Genomic DNA, 18,528 nt, shown 5'->3' on the forward strand with positions numbered 1-18,528 from the left:
TTGAAAATTGTACAGAAATTAGCTCATTTATTTATCAAGTTATTAATTGTGGTGATCACTGTATTTCTTAAATTAATACAAGATTTGTTTGTTTTGCTTTATTAATAGACAACTTGAAAACAATAAAATTTTAAATCTATTATGAAGTTCCAATTTCCAATTACAAACACAGAATAATTTTACTCAAATAGACTAAACCAATAACCAATATAACCTTAAATATTTATAAACGGGTACTGGTAGTACGCTGATGAAATGTTCATTTGGTAGCCATTGGTAGGTAATCGCCAATCGGGCAAGATCCTCGTGTGCATTCGGTGACTTTCGTCTCGATAGGGATGCGTTCTCACGTACGTATCAGAGCGTTACTTTAGGTAATACGTATCGAGTTACGGGAGTTCAACCATTAATGCGCAAGCGTATATGTCAAAAAGATGGGTTACGTTTACGTATTTGTGTGCACAAAAACTCCCTAATGTCTAAGAACCGTGGAACGGAGCAAGGAGGGTGATTGTTCTCTGCGAAGTGCCAAGAAGGGCGGTGTAATCTCTTACAATAAGTGATTGAGAAAATTATATTTTAGCCGCATGGTTCAATTATTACTGTATTGCCAGTTATTTTATTAAGTTTGTGTTTGAATCAAAGTGACGAAATATAATGAAACTGTAAGAAGAAGGATTTTGCACCGGTATGTTTTTTATGTGTACTAGTTTTTCATTATGGCGTCCTAGTTTTGGCCATTGTAATATTATTTTCATTATGGATTGAATTTAAATCAAGTCATCGATTGGCTTTGATGTAGAATATTGCAGTGTCTATAATGTATCCAGAAAATATCTCTAAGAATATACTTAATATGTGGTTATGTTCATCAAAATTTTCCAGTTCTGAAAACCTATTGAAAATTATGTCATTACTTCCTGAAACTTATTAAATCTTACTTTATAGACTTCATAATTCTTTTCCCCTACCTAGTATCTTCATATATTTCCACAGTACCTATTTCTTTATACAATACATATACAACTACTTTTGAAAAAAAAAACATATTATTTGTTAAAATAACAAAAATATCACATCCAACATTTAAATTGTAAGTTTTCTTGTCTATTCTAATCAAGGCCATATGTGTTAAAACTCTTATCACAACCTATGGTTAAAATGTCAAGGTAGATAGGTTTTTTTGGGGTCAATGAAAGGTCGAGTTTTTGTAGTCTTCTCTTCTAAAAACCTTTCCTCGTCAACTTCTCTCTTTTACTTCTTTTTATAACAGGTTTTATTGGAAATAAACTGGGAATGTTTTTGGTTTTAGCCCTTCAGGAGAAATCTCAAACGACATATGAACTTATAAAGACCCAACAACACCACGGGTAGGCACTTCCAGGGTTCAATCGACAAGGGACAGGTCTGGAGGATATACAGCCTCCCATTTGATCTTGTTTATTTTGGTTCTTCTTCCTGCAACCCTCAGAGGGGCAGTTTCAGTAACGGTTGGACCGTTACACCACATTGGTGTTAGCTTCGTACCACGGACTTGGGTATTAGACATCAAGGAACATTGGAACCTGTGAAAAGGGGTTTGTTTTGGGGACATTTATTTGTAACGGTTAAAGACATACTGTTTTTTTAAATTTTTCAGGACATTTAGCATACTTATACTTTCATAATTTAATTACATATATTTTTTCTTTCCTCCAAAAACATAAGTATACTGTAATTTATCAGAGCCATACCTAAAGTTGATAGTGTTCCCCAAATTTACATAATTCCTTGGTAGAAGTTTCGAGCTCGAATATTCTTCCCACATATATGTTCTTTACCCTTGGTTTGTGTTAATTTTAGACTTGTTCCCATGTAAATTAAATATATAATTGTCTTAATTCTCTAACTTTAAAATCATTTAACTTGCTTTCATACTTTATCAATTTTTATTAGTTTTTTTGCAAATATTATTTAACGTTAACGTATCAATCATTTCCTTTTTATATTAACTTTGAATCAATCCCTAGTACCTAGCCCCTCAGGACGGTACTAGTTTTACTTGTTATTATTATTAAGAACCACTAGTCAAAAAAGGGTTTTTGTATCCAGTACTACGTTGGTTCATTTAGGGACTTGTTACCCGTCAACTCATTGAGAGTTATATAAAAATATTATTTATATTAGGTATTTTTATTATTATATTATCAGGTAGTATTCAATTAGGCTGTACGTATTTTATTCGTACTATTATTTGGTGAAGGGTTGTCATTTAACCTAGATGTAAGTTGAGGGTATGCTTCCTAGGAAAGCTACTCCAATAATAATTTAATAGGTAATTATATTTATATCACAATAGGTAATTATTTCTCATTGTCATTTTAGAGTTACATAGTTACACTTGTCATAACTTAGAGGTTGTCAATAATCTAGATAGTTATATATAATAAATATTTATTTGTTTTGTATACCAATTATTTTTTTTCCCAGTTTTGAATTTAATAATTTAATATATTGAATATTTTACAGCAGTGTAAGATACCTGGAAGTTTGGTCCATTCCAACTTCTGGCGCCCATAATTCAGTCTATTTTATTTATCTTCTATATTCTTCTATTTTATTATATTATTATATTTATTTAATTTATTTTCTGAACATATATTTTTATCTTAAGATTTCCCTTTTCTAGTCATCATCTCTCTTTAGGTTGAGCTACTGTTCTTTGACAGGCATGCAAACGAGCCGTATCCATCCTTGAGTGTCAAGTTGTTCTCTTGCAGCTCTTGCTAGCCAACTCTATTCAGTTTGCCTCTGTCTCTCCATACTTCCATTATCAGTTCATCACCCTTCCTTCATTCATTTCATCTTATCATTTTAGTTCAACAAATACTACTGCAAAGTGGTAAATTTTTGTTACACTCGGCAGCCCAACTTGGTGCCAACCTTTTATAGGTTCTAAGACAGTAGTTCTTTTAGTTCATTTTTTTTCTTTTATTTATATTATTCCCTTCTGATATCTTTTTATACATTCTGTTCTGATTTATTTTGTTTTTAATTACTTATTAATACTTAACAGGTATACTGTCACTGCTGGATCTATTAATTAGTTGAGATTTTGAAACCTCTTTTATAGGTTGTCATACAGCTTACATTCTAGGTTGAATTTGAAACAAGTATAAGTAACTAACATATATATTATATAATATTATTATTGCAAATTTTACTCCTTCAGCCAGTGGTGTATTTGTATGTACAGTTGATCGTTAATACTTACATATTTTTTTTGGGTAAAAGTATAATAGCTAAAAATTTTTTTTTCCAATATTTAGGTACTATATTTACTTGATTATAACTTATTTACTGTATTTATTTGACATATATTTTGCTGGCCATTTTTGATTTTGTTGGTGTGTTGCTAATATTTTCTCCGTACCTATATATTTTGCATACAAACTTAAGTATATTTCGTATTTCTGACTTTTGGATTGCTTGTCAATAATTTTTGCTTTCATCATGTGTGCTTTTAAAGTTGAACATCTTCTGGTGGACGAATTGGACTATGAGTTGAAAATTAGGGACGTAGTACCAGAGGAGTCAGCAACCGTCGATAGAAAACGCAATCTTCTGCGGGGTGCTTTGAAGCAGGAAGCAGGCAATAGGAGTTTCACCCAACTTTCGGCTGTACATATCCCTTTTGAGGACCAACGGAAAGGAATATCCGAAACGTTGGATAGCTTGTCGAAGAAAATAGAGAAGTTTAGGGGAACTGTACAGGACAATGAATATGTTAGATTAATATCTCGTCTAGCTCATATTTCTGGCCGGGTACACTTGTTACAGTGTACTACAGAAGAGCAGGAACCTTTTAAAAAGTCTGTTTCTCTTAAAATCCTTACATTGGAGGGTGAGCTTGATTCTAAGGTTAACCCCATAGCCACATCTACTCCTAATGCTCCAGTCAGTGTCGTTCCTAGTTTCACATACTCCAAACCCGTGCAAGTACACAAATGGGGTGTTTCATTTTCCGGTGAAAAACAGCACAATGATGTGATTACATTTTTAGAAAAGGTCGAATGTCTTCGTGTATCTAGAGGTGTCTCTGAAGAAAATTTGTTTGCTGCTTCAGCTGAATTGTTTACTGGTCCTGCTTTTACCTGGTTCATGAATAATAGAGGTAATTTATCTTGTTGGTCTGATCTGGTTCGCAAGTTGAAGTCAGATTTTCTTCCTTACTCATACCAGGATGATCTCTTGGATGAAATCAAAAACCATAAGCAGAAACCAGGGGAGTCTGTCACTATGTTCATTAACACTATTTTAGGCATGTGTAGCCGTTTAGACACTCCTTTATCTGATTTGTCCAAAATAAAAATCATCTTAAAATGTTTATTACCTTTTTACCATCAACAGTTAGCTCTTATGGACATCCAGAGTATTGATGATCTCACTGTAAAGTGCAAACGTTTGGAGGAAACGTTATCCTGGTCTTCTCAGCCTCCATCTTCATCTCGACCCTCTTCTACCTCTTCTTCTCAACCAACTTCCTTTAGACAACGTTCTTGGCAAAATAAGGGCCCTGAACATAATGTTTCTGTTTTCAGTTCCGTTGTTTGCTGGAATTGTCACCAGTCTAATCATAAGTTCAATGATTGTGGTATCCCTCAAACTCGTATTTTCTGCCACGGTTGTGGTAGGGAAAATACCCTCAAAAGAAATTGTTTCAAGTGTTCGGGAAACGAAATGTCGGAGGTCCGTCCCCTGAGCGTTTCTCCGTCCAACACCCAATCAGGGAATCAAACCCCATCAGAAAACGAGACAGCTGGCCCAAGCACACCAAGCAACTCAAACCCATCTTCCAATCGGAAAGGGAAGAAGGTATCGTTCAGGAAACAAGCACACACCACAAATCAAAATCAGTCCAGAAATTAAGTTTTAGTCATGATACGTTGAACGCACATGATTCACAGGGTTGCAAAGCCACAAATTCTTCTTTAATTGGTAGTGTTAAGTATAATAATAATTTTGATGGTGAAGTAGTTCCATATAATGGTTGTATCCAACCAAATATTTTAGATTTAGATATTAACTCTTTATTAGTTAGGAAACAAAATGATAATAGGCCATATCTACCCATTCAAATTTTAGGACAATCGTGTTTAGCTTTATTAGATAGTGGCTCTAATATTTCATTGATAGGAGCACATTCATTAAATTTATTGAAAAATGCTAATATTCCCATTATGCCCATTTCATCTTTGCATGTATCTACTGCAGATGGTACAGTCCAATCTATTACAGGCAAACTCCAAATTGAAATCACAGTGGCAAATTTATGTAGGAAAATTACATTTTATGTTATTCCTTCTGTACAGAATTCTATAATTTTAGGTATGGACTTCTTCAATGCTTTTAATAGCACCTTAAGTTGTTCTGATTTTTCTTTTTCCATATCTGAATTTAATCTGTCTACCCTTAGTGCTATTCATGATTTTTCCAGTTTATCTAGTTCTGAACAAAGGCAATTGGAGAATATGATCTCTCGGTTTACTACTATTTCTTCAAATGACAAACTAGGTCGTACTTCATTAATATCTCACACTATTGAGGTGGGAAATCCTACTCCTTTCAGATTATATCAGTAACCCATACCTCAAGCCTGGCAGGCAGATTTAGAAAAAGAAGTAGATTCGATGCTTGCTTTAAATATCATAGAACATTCAACGTCGTCCTATTGTTCCCCACTCTGGTTAACAAAGAAGAAGGATGGATCCTTCAGGATCTGCTTTGATGGTCGAAAACTAAACAGTATCACCACTAACAGAGATGCTTATCCAATTCCCCGAATTGATGTGATTTTGAGCAAACTTCAGAATGCCAAATACATCTCTTCGATAGATTTGTCTAAGGCCTTCTTACAGATCCCACTGAGTGAAGAGAGCAAGAAGTATACTGCTTTTGCTGTCAGTGGTAAAGGATTATTCCAGTTTGTCACCATGCCTTTTGGTCTTGTTTCTGCTCCTCAGACAATGTGTCGTCTGATGGATTTAGTCATTGGTCCACAGTTAGAGCCCTATGTTTTCTATTATTTGGACGATATTTTGGTTGTCACTCCTGATTTTTCCCTTCATATGGAAATTTTAGATAAGTTATTCTTACGTCTTAAGGAAGCTAATCTAACGATTAATTTGGATAAGTGTCAGTTCTGTCGTCCTAGTCTTAAGTTTCTAGGTTATGTTGTGGATAACCAGGGTCTAAGGACTGATCCGGAGAAAATAGTTGCTATTAAGAATTTTCCTATACCTAAGACCACCACCCAAGTCCGTAGGATATTGGGAATGTGTGGATATTATCGCCGGTTTGTACCTTCGTACTCTACCTTGTTGTCACCTCTTACTGATCTTTTGAAGAACAGAAAAAAAGGGCAGACCATTACTTGGACTCCTGAGGCCGATGAAGCTTTTAGGCGCGTTAAAGAGGCTTTAACTAGCGCACCGGTTATGATGTCACCTAATTTTAACGAGCATTTTTATTTGATGACTGATTGCTCTAATACTGCTTCTGGTGGCGTGTTGTTTCAGTTGAAAGATGGCTCTGAACATCCCATAGCCTACACGAGTAAGAAATTAAATAAGGCCCAGAAAAACTATTCCACCACGGAGAAAGAACTCTTAGCTATCATACATGGGTTGGAAGCATTCCGTTATTATTTAGAGGGTCGTAATTTCACTATAATTACGGACCATAGTTCCTTGGTATGGCTTCATAGTATGAAAAACCCATCTCAGAGACTTTCCCGATGGATATGCAAACTGGCTGCCTATTCATATAAAATTGTTCATCGAAAGGCCAACGGTGTAGTGGTTGCTGATGCTCTTTCCCGTGTCCATGACCTTAATGTATTCGATTTGTCCACATTAACTCCTGATGAGTGGTATCAGAATATGATTGATAGGGTTACTCAAGACCCACAAAATTATCCCGATTTTAAGGTAGAGAACAATATACTCTACAAACATATCTTAAGTCCTATAGAGGCCTTATCCAATATGTCAGATTGGAAAATAGTTGTACCTACGCCAAATAGGGAAAACATATTACGTATGTCTCATGATGAAGTTACTGCTGGACATTTTGGTTTTTATAAAACTTTTCATCGTATTGCTGAGTTATATTATTGGCCTGGCATGCGGAAGTCTATTAAAAAGTACATTTCTAAATGCATGGTTTGTGCTACTTGTAAACCAAGTAATTTACCACAAGCTGGACTTATGGGGTCCTTCAGGAACATTAATTTTCCTTGGCAGATGATCTCAATGGATCTCATTGGACCGTATCCTCGGAGCTACAAGGGTAATACCTATTGCTTGGTAGTTGTGGATTATTTCACCAAATTTCCTTTAGTTTGTCCTCTTCGTCAGGCCACAACTCCAGCAATTTTGAAATATTTGGAAGAACAAGTCTTTTTGGTGTATGGTGTTCCCCAAATTGTGTCATGTGACAACGGTCCTCAGTTTGTATCAAAGGCCTTTAAAGATCTTTTAGCTAAATATAAGGTTCAGAAGACCTTTTATAATGCTGCCTACCATCCTCAAGCCAATCATACTGAGAGAGTGAATCGCAGTATCGTCACAGCCCTTAGGTCTTATACATTCCCAGATCACAGAGCTTGGGATCAATATATCCATTCCATCGCTCAAGCCATAAGGACCTCTGTCCATGAGGTGACCCAATGTTCTCCGGCATATCTCAATTTTGGTAGAAATGTTGCTTTATCTGGTGACTATTTTGGTGCAATCTCAGACACTTCCACAAATCTCCCTCAGATATCCGATAACCTTCATCGCTTAGATGATCTCCAGACTCTACCTCAAATTTTTTCTGACATTAGGAAGAAGTTAAAAACTTCCTATTTAAGGAACCAGCGGCAGTATAATTTGAGGAAAAGAGATCTGCGATTCTTCGTTGGAGATAGAGTGTTGAAGCGAAACTTTGTAAAGTCTAATAAGGGTGATGCTATTTCGGCAAAATTTTGCCAGAAATATATTCCCTGTACGGTTGTGAAAGTAATATCTCCGTTAGTATATGAATTGAAGGACAATTCGACTAACAGACGAATTGGACAATTTCACCTAAAGGATTTACTGCCTGATAACACCATGGATGAGGTTGATTCGTCATCTTCGGAAGAAGATTAACTTTATAGGGTTGTTTGAGCTAACTTCTTCCTCTATTTGTCTTTAGCTCGATCCTTATTAAGATTCAGTATTTTAGTTTAATGTTTTATTCACCAGATAGAGCAGGTACATAGCTCCATTTTTATCTTTTGGCATGGTTGTTAGATGACTTCCAATTTATGAATCATTAGGTTAATTATTTATGTAGTACTCTTATGTATGAGCTTATCATTTTTTTTTCATTATTAATGTTGCACTTTAATTATTATGAATCAACATGATTAATTACTAATGCTGTTAGTAGGATTATCCAGTTAGTAAGAACCTACTTGTACTTTATAGAGTGTACACCTCACCCCTTAGTATAGAAGGGTTGTTGATTATTATATATTTATATATTTGAATATGGGCTCATACAAGTATGTTGGTTTAATATTGATATTTGGTATGGAACTATGGAACTAACAATATTATACACTACTTCTCTCAGGTTGTATGTTGTATTTTTGATATTTGATTACCTACTCTTTTTTTATAGATGTATCTTTTATTATCTTGTTATTAGATTTGCCATATTGGAAAGATGTGGTGGTTCTTAACTTGATATTGGTTTACTTTATCAACATTTGTCACAGATATCTTAAATACTTTGTAATAATTTATGTCCTTATGCCCTACACAGTATGATTCTGGAATTAGTTGGAATTCTGATGTATGTATGGATTTCTTCTTAAGAACTAGTCAGCCAATACTCTGTTAATGTGGGTTCCTAGGTAACCTAGTGAATGCGTGGGTTCGAAATTCAGCAACTGATCACTGCTATCCGATTTCGTCAGCTATGTTTTCATAGCAGAGTACGCTGATGTTTATCCATCAAATTATTTCTGGTCGGGAAATGTCTGCAGCATTTCCTAACCATCCTTGTGTAATTAGTCCAATTATTCCAGTTACATGTTTACCATTTGTTAGGGAAGTACTTAGTTTATATTATGTCTCGTACTTCATAGTATGGTTGTTGTTGACTACCCATATACATAGTAGGTTCCTTAGTTTAGTATTTGAGGTGTTTGAACAAATCAATTGTTTATTTTTAGTAGATTCCCACTTCTTTCCTTAGACATTAGTTTGTTTAGTTTAGTATTAGTGAGAATTGGTCCATAAATCTTCCTGATCGTTCTTCTTTGGATATGCTCTTATAAATCTGGTATCCATTGATAGTCCGATTTTGAATTAAGTGTCCGATTCCTCACTTATTTTGTTTATTTGGTTGTATAGGCTCGTACTACCGGATGTGGGTGTACGTATACCTAATTTATTTATGTGATTTAATATTGGTGTGAATTGGTCCATAAATCTTCCTGGTCGTCCTTCTGTGGATATGCTTTATGAATCTGGTGTCCATTGATAGTCCGACTTTGGATTAAGTGTCCGATTCCACATTTATTTTGATTAATGAGTTTTTGGATGACTTTGATATGTTTACTATTTGTATTATTTGGCACTGGTGAGAATTGTTCCATAAATCTTCCTGATTGTTCTTCTCTGGATATACTATTACGAATCTGGTGTCCATTGTTAGTTCAAATTTGGATTAAGTGTTCGATTCTTCACTTATTGTAGTTATTGATTTCTTTGGTCTTACTTCAGTATAGTTATTTGCGTTATTGTACGAACAGGCTCACACCTTTGCCTGGTTGTTCGTCCTTGGATATACATTTTATAAATCTGATGTCCCTGGATAGTTCAATTTTGGATTTCGGGCCCATTCGACATTTATTTGTTATTATGAACTTTAGTAAATTATTTAGTTTATCTTTGGCTTTAGACAATGCCGAGGATATTTTAATATGACTTCGAGTCATCTGTTGTAAGTCATGATATCTGTTGCAGGGACTCTCCTGCTTTCCTCTATTCCTTGGTTTGTGGTTATTTTGTAATCTGGCGAATCAACGCGAAATAATACACTACTACTACTTTAGTTTAATATTTAGAGTATAAATAAAAAAAAAAAAAATTTTAATAAATTTTTTTTTCTCCCAGTAGGAGAGGAATGTGACGTTCCATCACTTATCTAAGTAATTATTAATGGGAACAGCTTATTTAATTATGGTTAAAATTATTTTTCTCGTAATTAAAACAAGCCGTTCGCACAAAATCCTCTGGATGACGTCATACCTAGGTGCTGTGGCATCACTGATAGATTTTTGAAGTTGGCATTGACGCCGGTCGCCAGCTGTCATCAAGTCGAACGGAGCAAGGAGGGTGATTGTTCTCTGCGAAGTGCCAAGAAGGGCGGTGTAATCTCTTACAATAAGTGATTGAGAAAATTATATTTTAGCCGCATGGTTCAATTATTACTGTATTGCCAGTTATTTTATTAAGTTTGTGTTTGAATCAAAGTGACGAAATATAATGAGACTGTAAGAAGAAGGATTTTGCACCGGTATGTTTTTTATGTGTACTAGTTTTTCATTATGGCGTCCTAGTTTTGGCCATTGTAATATTATTTTCATTATGGATTGAACTTAAATCAAGTCATCGATTGGCTTTGATGTAGAATATTGCAGTGTCTATAATGTATCCAGAAAATATCTCTAAGAATATACTTAATATGTGGTTATGTTCATCAAAATTTTCCAGTTCTGAAAACCTATTGAAAATTATGTCATGACTTCCTGAAACTTATTAAATCTTACTTTATAGACTTCATAATTCTTTTCCCCTATCTAGTATGTTCATATATTTCCACAGTACCTATTTCTTTATACAATACATATACAACTACTTTTGAAAAAAAAAACATATTATTTGTTAAAATAACAAAAATATCACATCCAACATTTAAATTGTAAGTTTTCTTGTCTATTCTAATCAAGGCCATATGTGTTAAAACTCTTATCACAACCTATGGTTAAAATGTCAAGGTAGATAGGTTTTTTTGGGGTCAATGAAAGGTCGAGTTTTTGTAGTCTTCTCTTCTAAAAACCTTTCCTCGTCAACTTCTCTCTTTTACTTCTTTTTATAACAGGTTTTATTGGAAATAAACTGGGAATGTTTTTGGTTTTAGCCCTTCAGGAGAAATCTCAAACGACATATGAACTTATAAAGACCCAACAACACCACGGGTAGGCACTTCCAGGGTTCAATCGACAAGGGACAGGTCTGGAGGATATACAGCCTCCCATTTGATCTTGTTTATTTTGGTTCTTCTTCCTGCAACCCTCAGAGGGGCAGTTTCAGTAACGGTTGGACCGTTACACCACATTGGTGTTAGCTTCGTACCACGGACTTGGGTATTAGACATCAAGGAACATTGGAACCTGTGAAAAGGGGTTTGTTTTGGGGACATTTATTTGTAACGGTTAAAGACATACTGTTTTTTTAAATTTTTCAGGACATTTAGCATACTTATACTTTCATAATTTAATTACATATATTTTTTCTTTCCTCCAAAAACATAAGTATACTGTAATTTATCAGAGCCATACCTAAAGTTGATAGTGTTCCCCAAATTTACATAATTCCTTGGTAGAAGTTTCGAGCTCGAATATTCTTCCCACATATATGTTCTTTACCCTTGGTTTGTGTTAATTTTAGACTTGTTCCCATGTAAATTAAATATATAATTGTCTTAATTCTCTAACTTTAAAATCATTTAACTTGCTTTCATACTTTATCAATTTTTATTAGTTTTTTTGCAAATATTATTTAACGTTAACGTATCAATCATTTCCTTTTTATATTAACTTTGAATCAATCCCTAGTACCTAGCCCCTCAGGACGGTACTAGTTTTACTTGTTATTATTATTAAGAACCACTAGTCAAAAAAGGGTTTTTGTATCCAGTACTACGTTGGTTCATTTAGGGACTTGTTACCCGTCAACTCATTGAGAGTTATATAAAAATATTATTTATATTAGGTATTTTTATTATTATATTATCAGGTAGTATTCAATTAGGCTGTACGTATTTTATTCGTACTATTATTTGGTGAAGGGTTGTCATTTAACCTAGATGTAAGTTGAGGGTATGCTTCCTAGGAAAGCTACTCCAATAATAATTTAATAGGTAATTATATTTATATCACAATAGGTAATTATTTCTCATTGTCATTTTAGAGTTACATAGTTACACTTGTCATAACTTAGAGGTTGTCAATAATCTAGATAGTTATATATAATAAATATTTATTTGTTTTGTATACCAATTATTTTTTTCCCAGTTTTGAATTTAATAATTTAATATATTGAATATTTTACAGCAGTGTAAGATACCTGGAAGTTTGGTCCATTCCAACTTCTGGCGCCCATAATTCAGTCTATTTTATTTATCTTCTATATTCTTCTATTTTATTATATTATTATATTTATTTAATTTATTTTCTGAACATATATTTTTATCTTAAGATTTCCCTTTTCTAGTCATCATCTCTCTTTAGGTTGAGCTACTGTTCTTTGACAGGCATGCAAACGAGCCGTATCCATCCTTGAGTGTCAAGTTGTTCTCTTGCAGCTCTTGCTAGCCAACTCTATTCAGTTTGCCTCTGTCTCTCCATACTTCCATTATCAGTTCATCACCCTTCCTTCATTCATTTCATCTTATCATTTTAGTTCAACAAATACTACTGCAAAGTGGTAAATTTTTGTTACAATTTGTTTATAATAATTAAGGAATCTCATTAATTCCATATCAAAGAAGGGGATTTGTAATTATTCTTAAAAAATTTGCACAAACATTATACCTTCACAGCACCCTCTACGATTTTTAAAAAATGAATGTGTGTGTGTGTGTGTGAGTGAAAAAATGGCTTGGATGCGGGTGCGTTAGCCACATATTTTAATTTTATTTTTACCTCCAATTTATTAGTTTTGTTATATTTATACCTATTTCACTTAAATGACTATATTTGTTTCTTTCAAGAAGTCTATGAGTAATTTAAATATTTCCATTCAAAAATGTAGTGCAAACGATTACTAGGGGGAACCTACAAATCCAGCGAATTAAAATACTGAAAAAGCAATTTCAAACAAATATAACTTGCTGTATCTCCGGATCAACTCAATGGATTTTGATCTTTTTTTTAATTGGTATGTGATTTTTACGTACATCACAAATATGCAATTTGTTTATAAATTTATTAATTAATAAACAGTCTAATTTGTTTGAACAATTCTTGAAAAAATATTTTTTTTTACAAAAATCTATTTTTTAATGATAGTACCATTAATGATCACAGAAAAAGTTAGTACACTTTAATAAATAAATTATTTTTATTAGATAATTATTTATTGAAGATAATTTATTTATTAAAGTATACCTTAACTCTTTCTATGATTAATAGGGATAGTATGATTAAAATGATGGATTTTTGGAAAAAAATTATTTTTTCAAAAATGGTTAAAACAAATTAGACTGTTTATTAATTAATAAATGTCTAGACAAATTACATATTTGTAATGTACAGAAAAATTACATACAAATTAAAAAAAGAACGATCAAAATATATTCAGTAAATCCCGAGATAGACAAAATAATAGTAGTTTTAAGTAGTTTTTTTTAGTTTTTGAACTCGTGCATTTGTCGGCTCCCAGCTCTAGTCCAGGGCCCATCTGTTTTGAGATGGACGTTGAGAGGTGACTCAAGTTTTTTTGCAGAAATTGCTTGAAAATAACTCAAATAATAATATTTGAGTTATCCTCTTTCTCAAAAAGGTCCGGAACATTGTTTAAATAATCAAAATCTCAAAAAAATGAAGGAAAAATTCGATTTTTTTCTTGGTTTTTTGATTATAACTTTAAAAGTATTCATTTTAGAGAAAATATGTGCTGACATAAAAGTTGTGCAATTAAATTTCCTACAATATATAATTGGTTAGAAATTTAAAAAATAGTCACCCTTGCGGCAAAATAGCAATAATTGCGCAAAAAACATACAAAAACAAGTATTCGAATTTTCCGTTTTTCGACCATCTATGCTACGCCTAGGACCTTCATATTTTACCCAGAAAAACTCTATGATATAGTAAAACAACACTGTAAATCTCATTAATATCGGTTTAATAAATTTTGCAAAATAAATTTTGCAATCCAGCTTTCGCAAAAAAAATTCATTTTTTCAAAATGTTACAAAACTGAAAATAAAGCAGATAGCAAGTTGAAATATTGTTTACGTATAGAAGTGTACTGTGCCTTTCATTTGCAATTTGTAAAACTAAAATCGATTAACTACCACGGCGTCGGGAATTTTTCTAAATAAACATTAATTATTGGTGCTACGCGCAGGACAGCGGTGTTCGATTCACACAAGTTGATTTCCACCAAAATTTTTTCCAATCTTTATCTAATATATTATTTTCTTACTCTATATTTTGTTGTATTTTATTATTTTAATTCCACAAAAATCAAACTAATTTTATTATTGTTTGTGAAATATTGTTTAAACAATTGCATATGTTTAAAAATAATAAACGTTTATTCTCTAAGTTAAAATATATGAACAAAGAAAGTTTTGCTAAAATGTGTTATTTCAAAGGATAGAGTATGTGTTTTTATTTTGCAATAAACAACTTATTTATTTATATCGAAATGTAATAAAAATTAAAATGTATCAATCATTATGAAAGGTCATTGGAATGCCCAATTAGAGCAAACTATCCGCTGTCCTGCGCGCAGCCCAATAATTAATGTTTATTTAAAAAATTCCTGACGCCGTGGTAGTTAATAGATTTTAATATTGCAAATTGCAAATGAAAGGTACAGTACAGTCCTATAGGCAAAAAAAATTTCAACTTGCTATCTGCTTTATTTTCAGTCCTGTAACATTTTGAAAAAATGAATTTTATTTGGGAAAGCTGGATTTCAAAATATATTTTGTAAAATCTATTGAACCGATCTTAATGAAATTTACAGTATTATTTTAATGTATAATAAAGTTTTTCTGGGTGAAATACGAAGGTCCTAAGTGTAGCATAAATGGTTGAAAAACGTAAAATGCAAATACTTGTTTTTGTATGGTTTTTTTCTCAATTATTGCTATTTTGCGACAACGGTGACCATTTTTTAAACTTTTGGCCAATTCTATATTGTAGAAAATTTAATTACGCAACTTTTATGTCAATACAACTTTTCTTGCAAATGAATACTTTTAAAGTTATAATCAAAAAACGAAGAAAAAAATCGAATTTTTCCTTCATTTTTTGACATTTTGATTATTTAAACAGTGTTCCGGACCTTTTTGAGAGAGAGGATAACTCAAATATTATTATTTGAGTTATTTTCAAGCAATTTCTGCAAAAAAATTCGAGTCACCTCTCAACGTCCAAATGTACTAATATTTTTACAGATGCGCCCTGGTCTACTCCCCCTTCACTTACCAAGACTAGTCACCAGTTAAACTACATTTTTAAAAATTCGTGTAAAATACCAGCTTTTGTAATATGTAACATGATTTTTTTTTACAGACAATATTTTTAAAGTTATTCTAAATGTTTTTAAACTACAAAATTTCACAAATTTGGCATTAGGATTTTTGACTATATTAGATAATCTTTTTATCGTTTTTTAGTACATTTTGATAGTATCAGTTTTCTACTTTCATCTGGCATACTCAGAATTGCCCTATCTTCATTATTTTCTCTCTTATGTTATTACAAAATAAAGGTCTCTGGGATAAACAATTAGAATAACTCTTAAACTAATTAATGGATCGGTCTCAAATTTTGAGAGTTTGTTAAGTACCTCACTATCCAACTTTGGGTGAAACACTAAAGTTCTGAGGTAGTTTTAGTAAAAGTTATTAACAGATAACGATTTTCACTTATTTTGCAGTTTGCGTAGCAACAAATTAACTTTTTAAATTTAGAAAATCGGTATTTTGAAGGTTTTTTAATGTTCTAAAAAATTAAGTTTTAAAATTTTATGTCAACTAATTAGCTTTTGAAATGGGTGCAAAAAATCGAAAAAATCGCGATTTTTGCACTAAATTGTTAATAATTAAAAAACGGACGCGAACTCTAGGCAGGAAACAGGTAGGTTTTCATCCTATAGGTATACAATAACTAAAAAAGTAGTCAGCTACCTGGATCTTTGAGTGCCCCGATCATGGTCTATTTCTAGCTTACTACCCTGGTCTATATGTCGACTTTGGGAATTGGATGTCATGAAACGAAAACATGGAACACAGTCGTGTATTATTTAATTTCTTTGTCTGTTTTAGTCCAGAGATAGGTCGGTATTTTGAACTGAAATTTGATAATGTGGTATGTATTATATATATGCACCTTATTTTCCCTATTTGACATACATTTGTTTTATCCTTAATCTGACAACCATGTGATTAGATAAGAGAGAGAGAAAGAGAGAGAGAGAGAGAGAGAGAGAGAGAGAGAGAGAGAGAGAGAGAGAGAGAGAGAGAGAGAGAGAGAGAGAGAGAGAGAGAGAGAGAGAGAGAGAGAGAGAGAGAGAGAGAGAGAGAGAGAGAGAGAGAGAGAGAGAGAGAGAGAGAGAGAGAGAGAGAGAGAGAGAGAGAGAGAGAGAGAGAGAGAGAGAGAGAGTGAGAGAGAGTGAGAGAGAGAGAGAGAGAGAGAGAGAGAGAGAGAGAGAGAGAGAGAGAGAAAGCGTAAAATAAGGAGATATCTGGCTCAAAAGGACCGTAACACAATATTTCCATTTAATCCTCAGTAACCAAGGGCCATACAAAATTGCTTAAAAATATTATTGTAGTATACACTCCCGTTACTAAGATATTGTTAAGTGTTTCATGAAGCTAAATTTTTAACTGTAAGCCAAGCCGCACACCAAAGAAACATGAAACGAAAAACATGAAACATGAAACGACAAACATGTTTTATGAAAAGAAAACACTGCTAAACAAATCTCAAAGTCCCCTACCAATGAAACGAGTGTGATTCATGCTCATGACACATTTTTATTTTCGGAGAGTTTCATAAATGGCCGGACATATATTTGTTTAGCAGTGGTGTATTTCCATGAAACGTAATTTACGTTTCATGTTTCTTTGATGTGCGGCCTGCCTAAGTCTGCATTACTTTTGATTTTTTTATCCTAATTATTTTGAATCAAACCTATTGATAGGAACATCTTAAATAATTTTGCATGTACATGAGCTCTTACTACTTGTACATTACTTTTTAAGGAAATTAAAACACCACTCATGATACGCAATCTTCTACATTAATTATACATAACAACTAATTCAAAACTAAAAAAATCAACTTTAATTTGAACCATTTTGTTAGCAAATGTAAATGCTGCCACGCTCACTGAGAAAAAAAGTGATTGTGGAGTCATAGAACTAATCAAGGATCTTTAACTTACCAAAAACATAATAGTTCTACCAAAAACATACACAGTTCTTCCATTTATATCGGAATCCATAACCATAAGCAATGATACTAAACTATCTAAAGCGGTTAAAATGTAGATTATCACCAAATTTAAACCAAATAGTTCATTTAACAACCCAGTCATCTTTGATGAAATGATAAGTAATTGCTTTATTCTAAAAAAAATCTTTAAGTACTCTTCTTTGGTATGGACAAAACTAGTTTTTAAACAACGTAAATCTTCAATAAAGTTTTTCTGAAAGTTTTCAATCAACAATAAAATTTCATAAAGGAAAGCACTGGTAGCAAACCACCAAAATTTAGAAAAAACTGCGTAACAAATGTTATCAAAATTCTTCGCGCCGTATGAAATATAAGCTACATCCCAAGTTACTGATAAAGGTATCACCATGATACTTGTTATTCTAAAAAAGTCACGTTTAAATGTTGATTGTTTTATAGAATATTTAAGCATCTGGAAAAACTTATTCCACTTTTTCCTGTTTCGGACATTATTAATAAAGCTAAAAATGATAATAAAGATCTCCATCATGTAGTCTATAAGTACCGAAAGTCGAGTTACTGTATGTACTTTAAAATTAACAATAACCTTAAAATATGTCATCCCTTGGAAGCATATGAGGCTCATCAGTAAAACGTAAATACATAAAATTATATAATTTACAGTATTATTGATTTTTGTTTTTGAACGCGGTGGTAAAAAGCCACAAAATTTTGGAACACATCGAATTAAAAAAGCAGAGTTCATTTTGTCAAACTATAAAGTCTATTATTTTGGTCTGTGTATGAATACAATCTTTTAAATGGACGGCTGTAAACAATTTGAATAAATTACAACGTCTTTTATTGAAGCAATTGAAGTATTATCATAATATATTGACATTTATTAAATTAGATTTTATTGTATGGGGTGGTCAACTAAGAATTCAGGATTAATAAAGTCACATTGATCGGTGGATAAATGGTGGCCACCGATCAATCCGAAAAGACATAAGAGAAAACAACACAAG

At 32.7% G+C, this 18,528-nt stretch overlaps 2 long non-coding RNA genes across 2 annotated transcripts; both read left to right on the forward strand.

Annotated features, from left to right (window-relative positions):
• Window positions 1-497: 497 nt before the first annotated feature.
• LOC126884963 (uncharacterized) lies at window positions 498-2,447 on the forward strand. The gene is made up of 2 exons (XR_007698215.1): window positions 498-688; window positions 1,313-2,447. It is a non-coding gene; the product is annotated as an uncharacterized LOC126884963 (long non-coding RNA).
• Window positions 2,448-8,980: 6,533 nt separating this feature from the next.
• On the forward strand, window positions 8,981-12,355 carry LOC126884964 (uncharacterized). The gene is made up of 2 exons (XR_007698216.1): window positions 8,981-10,596; window positions 11,221-12,355. It is a non-coding gene; the product is annotated as an uncharacterized LOC126884964 (long non-coding RNA).
• Window positions 12,356-18,528: the final 6,173 nt, after the last annotated feature.

The sequence above is a fragment of the Diabrotica virgifera genome, chromosome 5, assembly GCF_917563875.1.
Source record: "Diabrotica virgifera virgifera chromosome 5, PGI_DIABVI_V3a".
Classification (NCBI taxonomy): Eukaryota; Metazoa; Arthropoda; class Insecta; order Coleoptera; family Chrysomelidae; genus Diabrotica; species Diabrotica virgifera.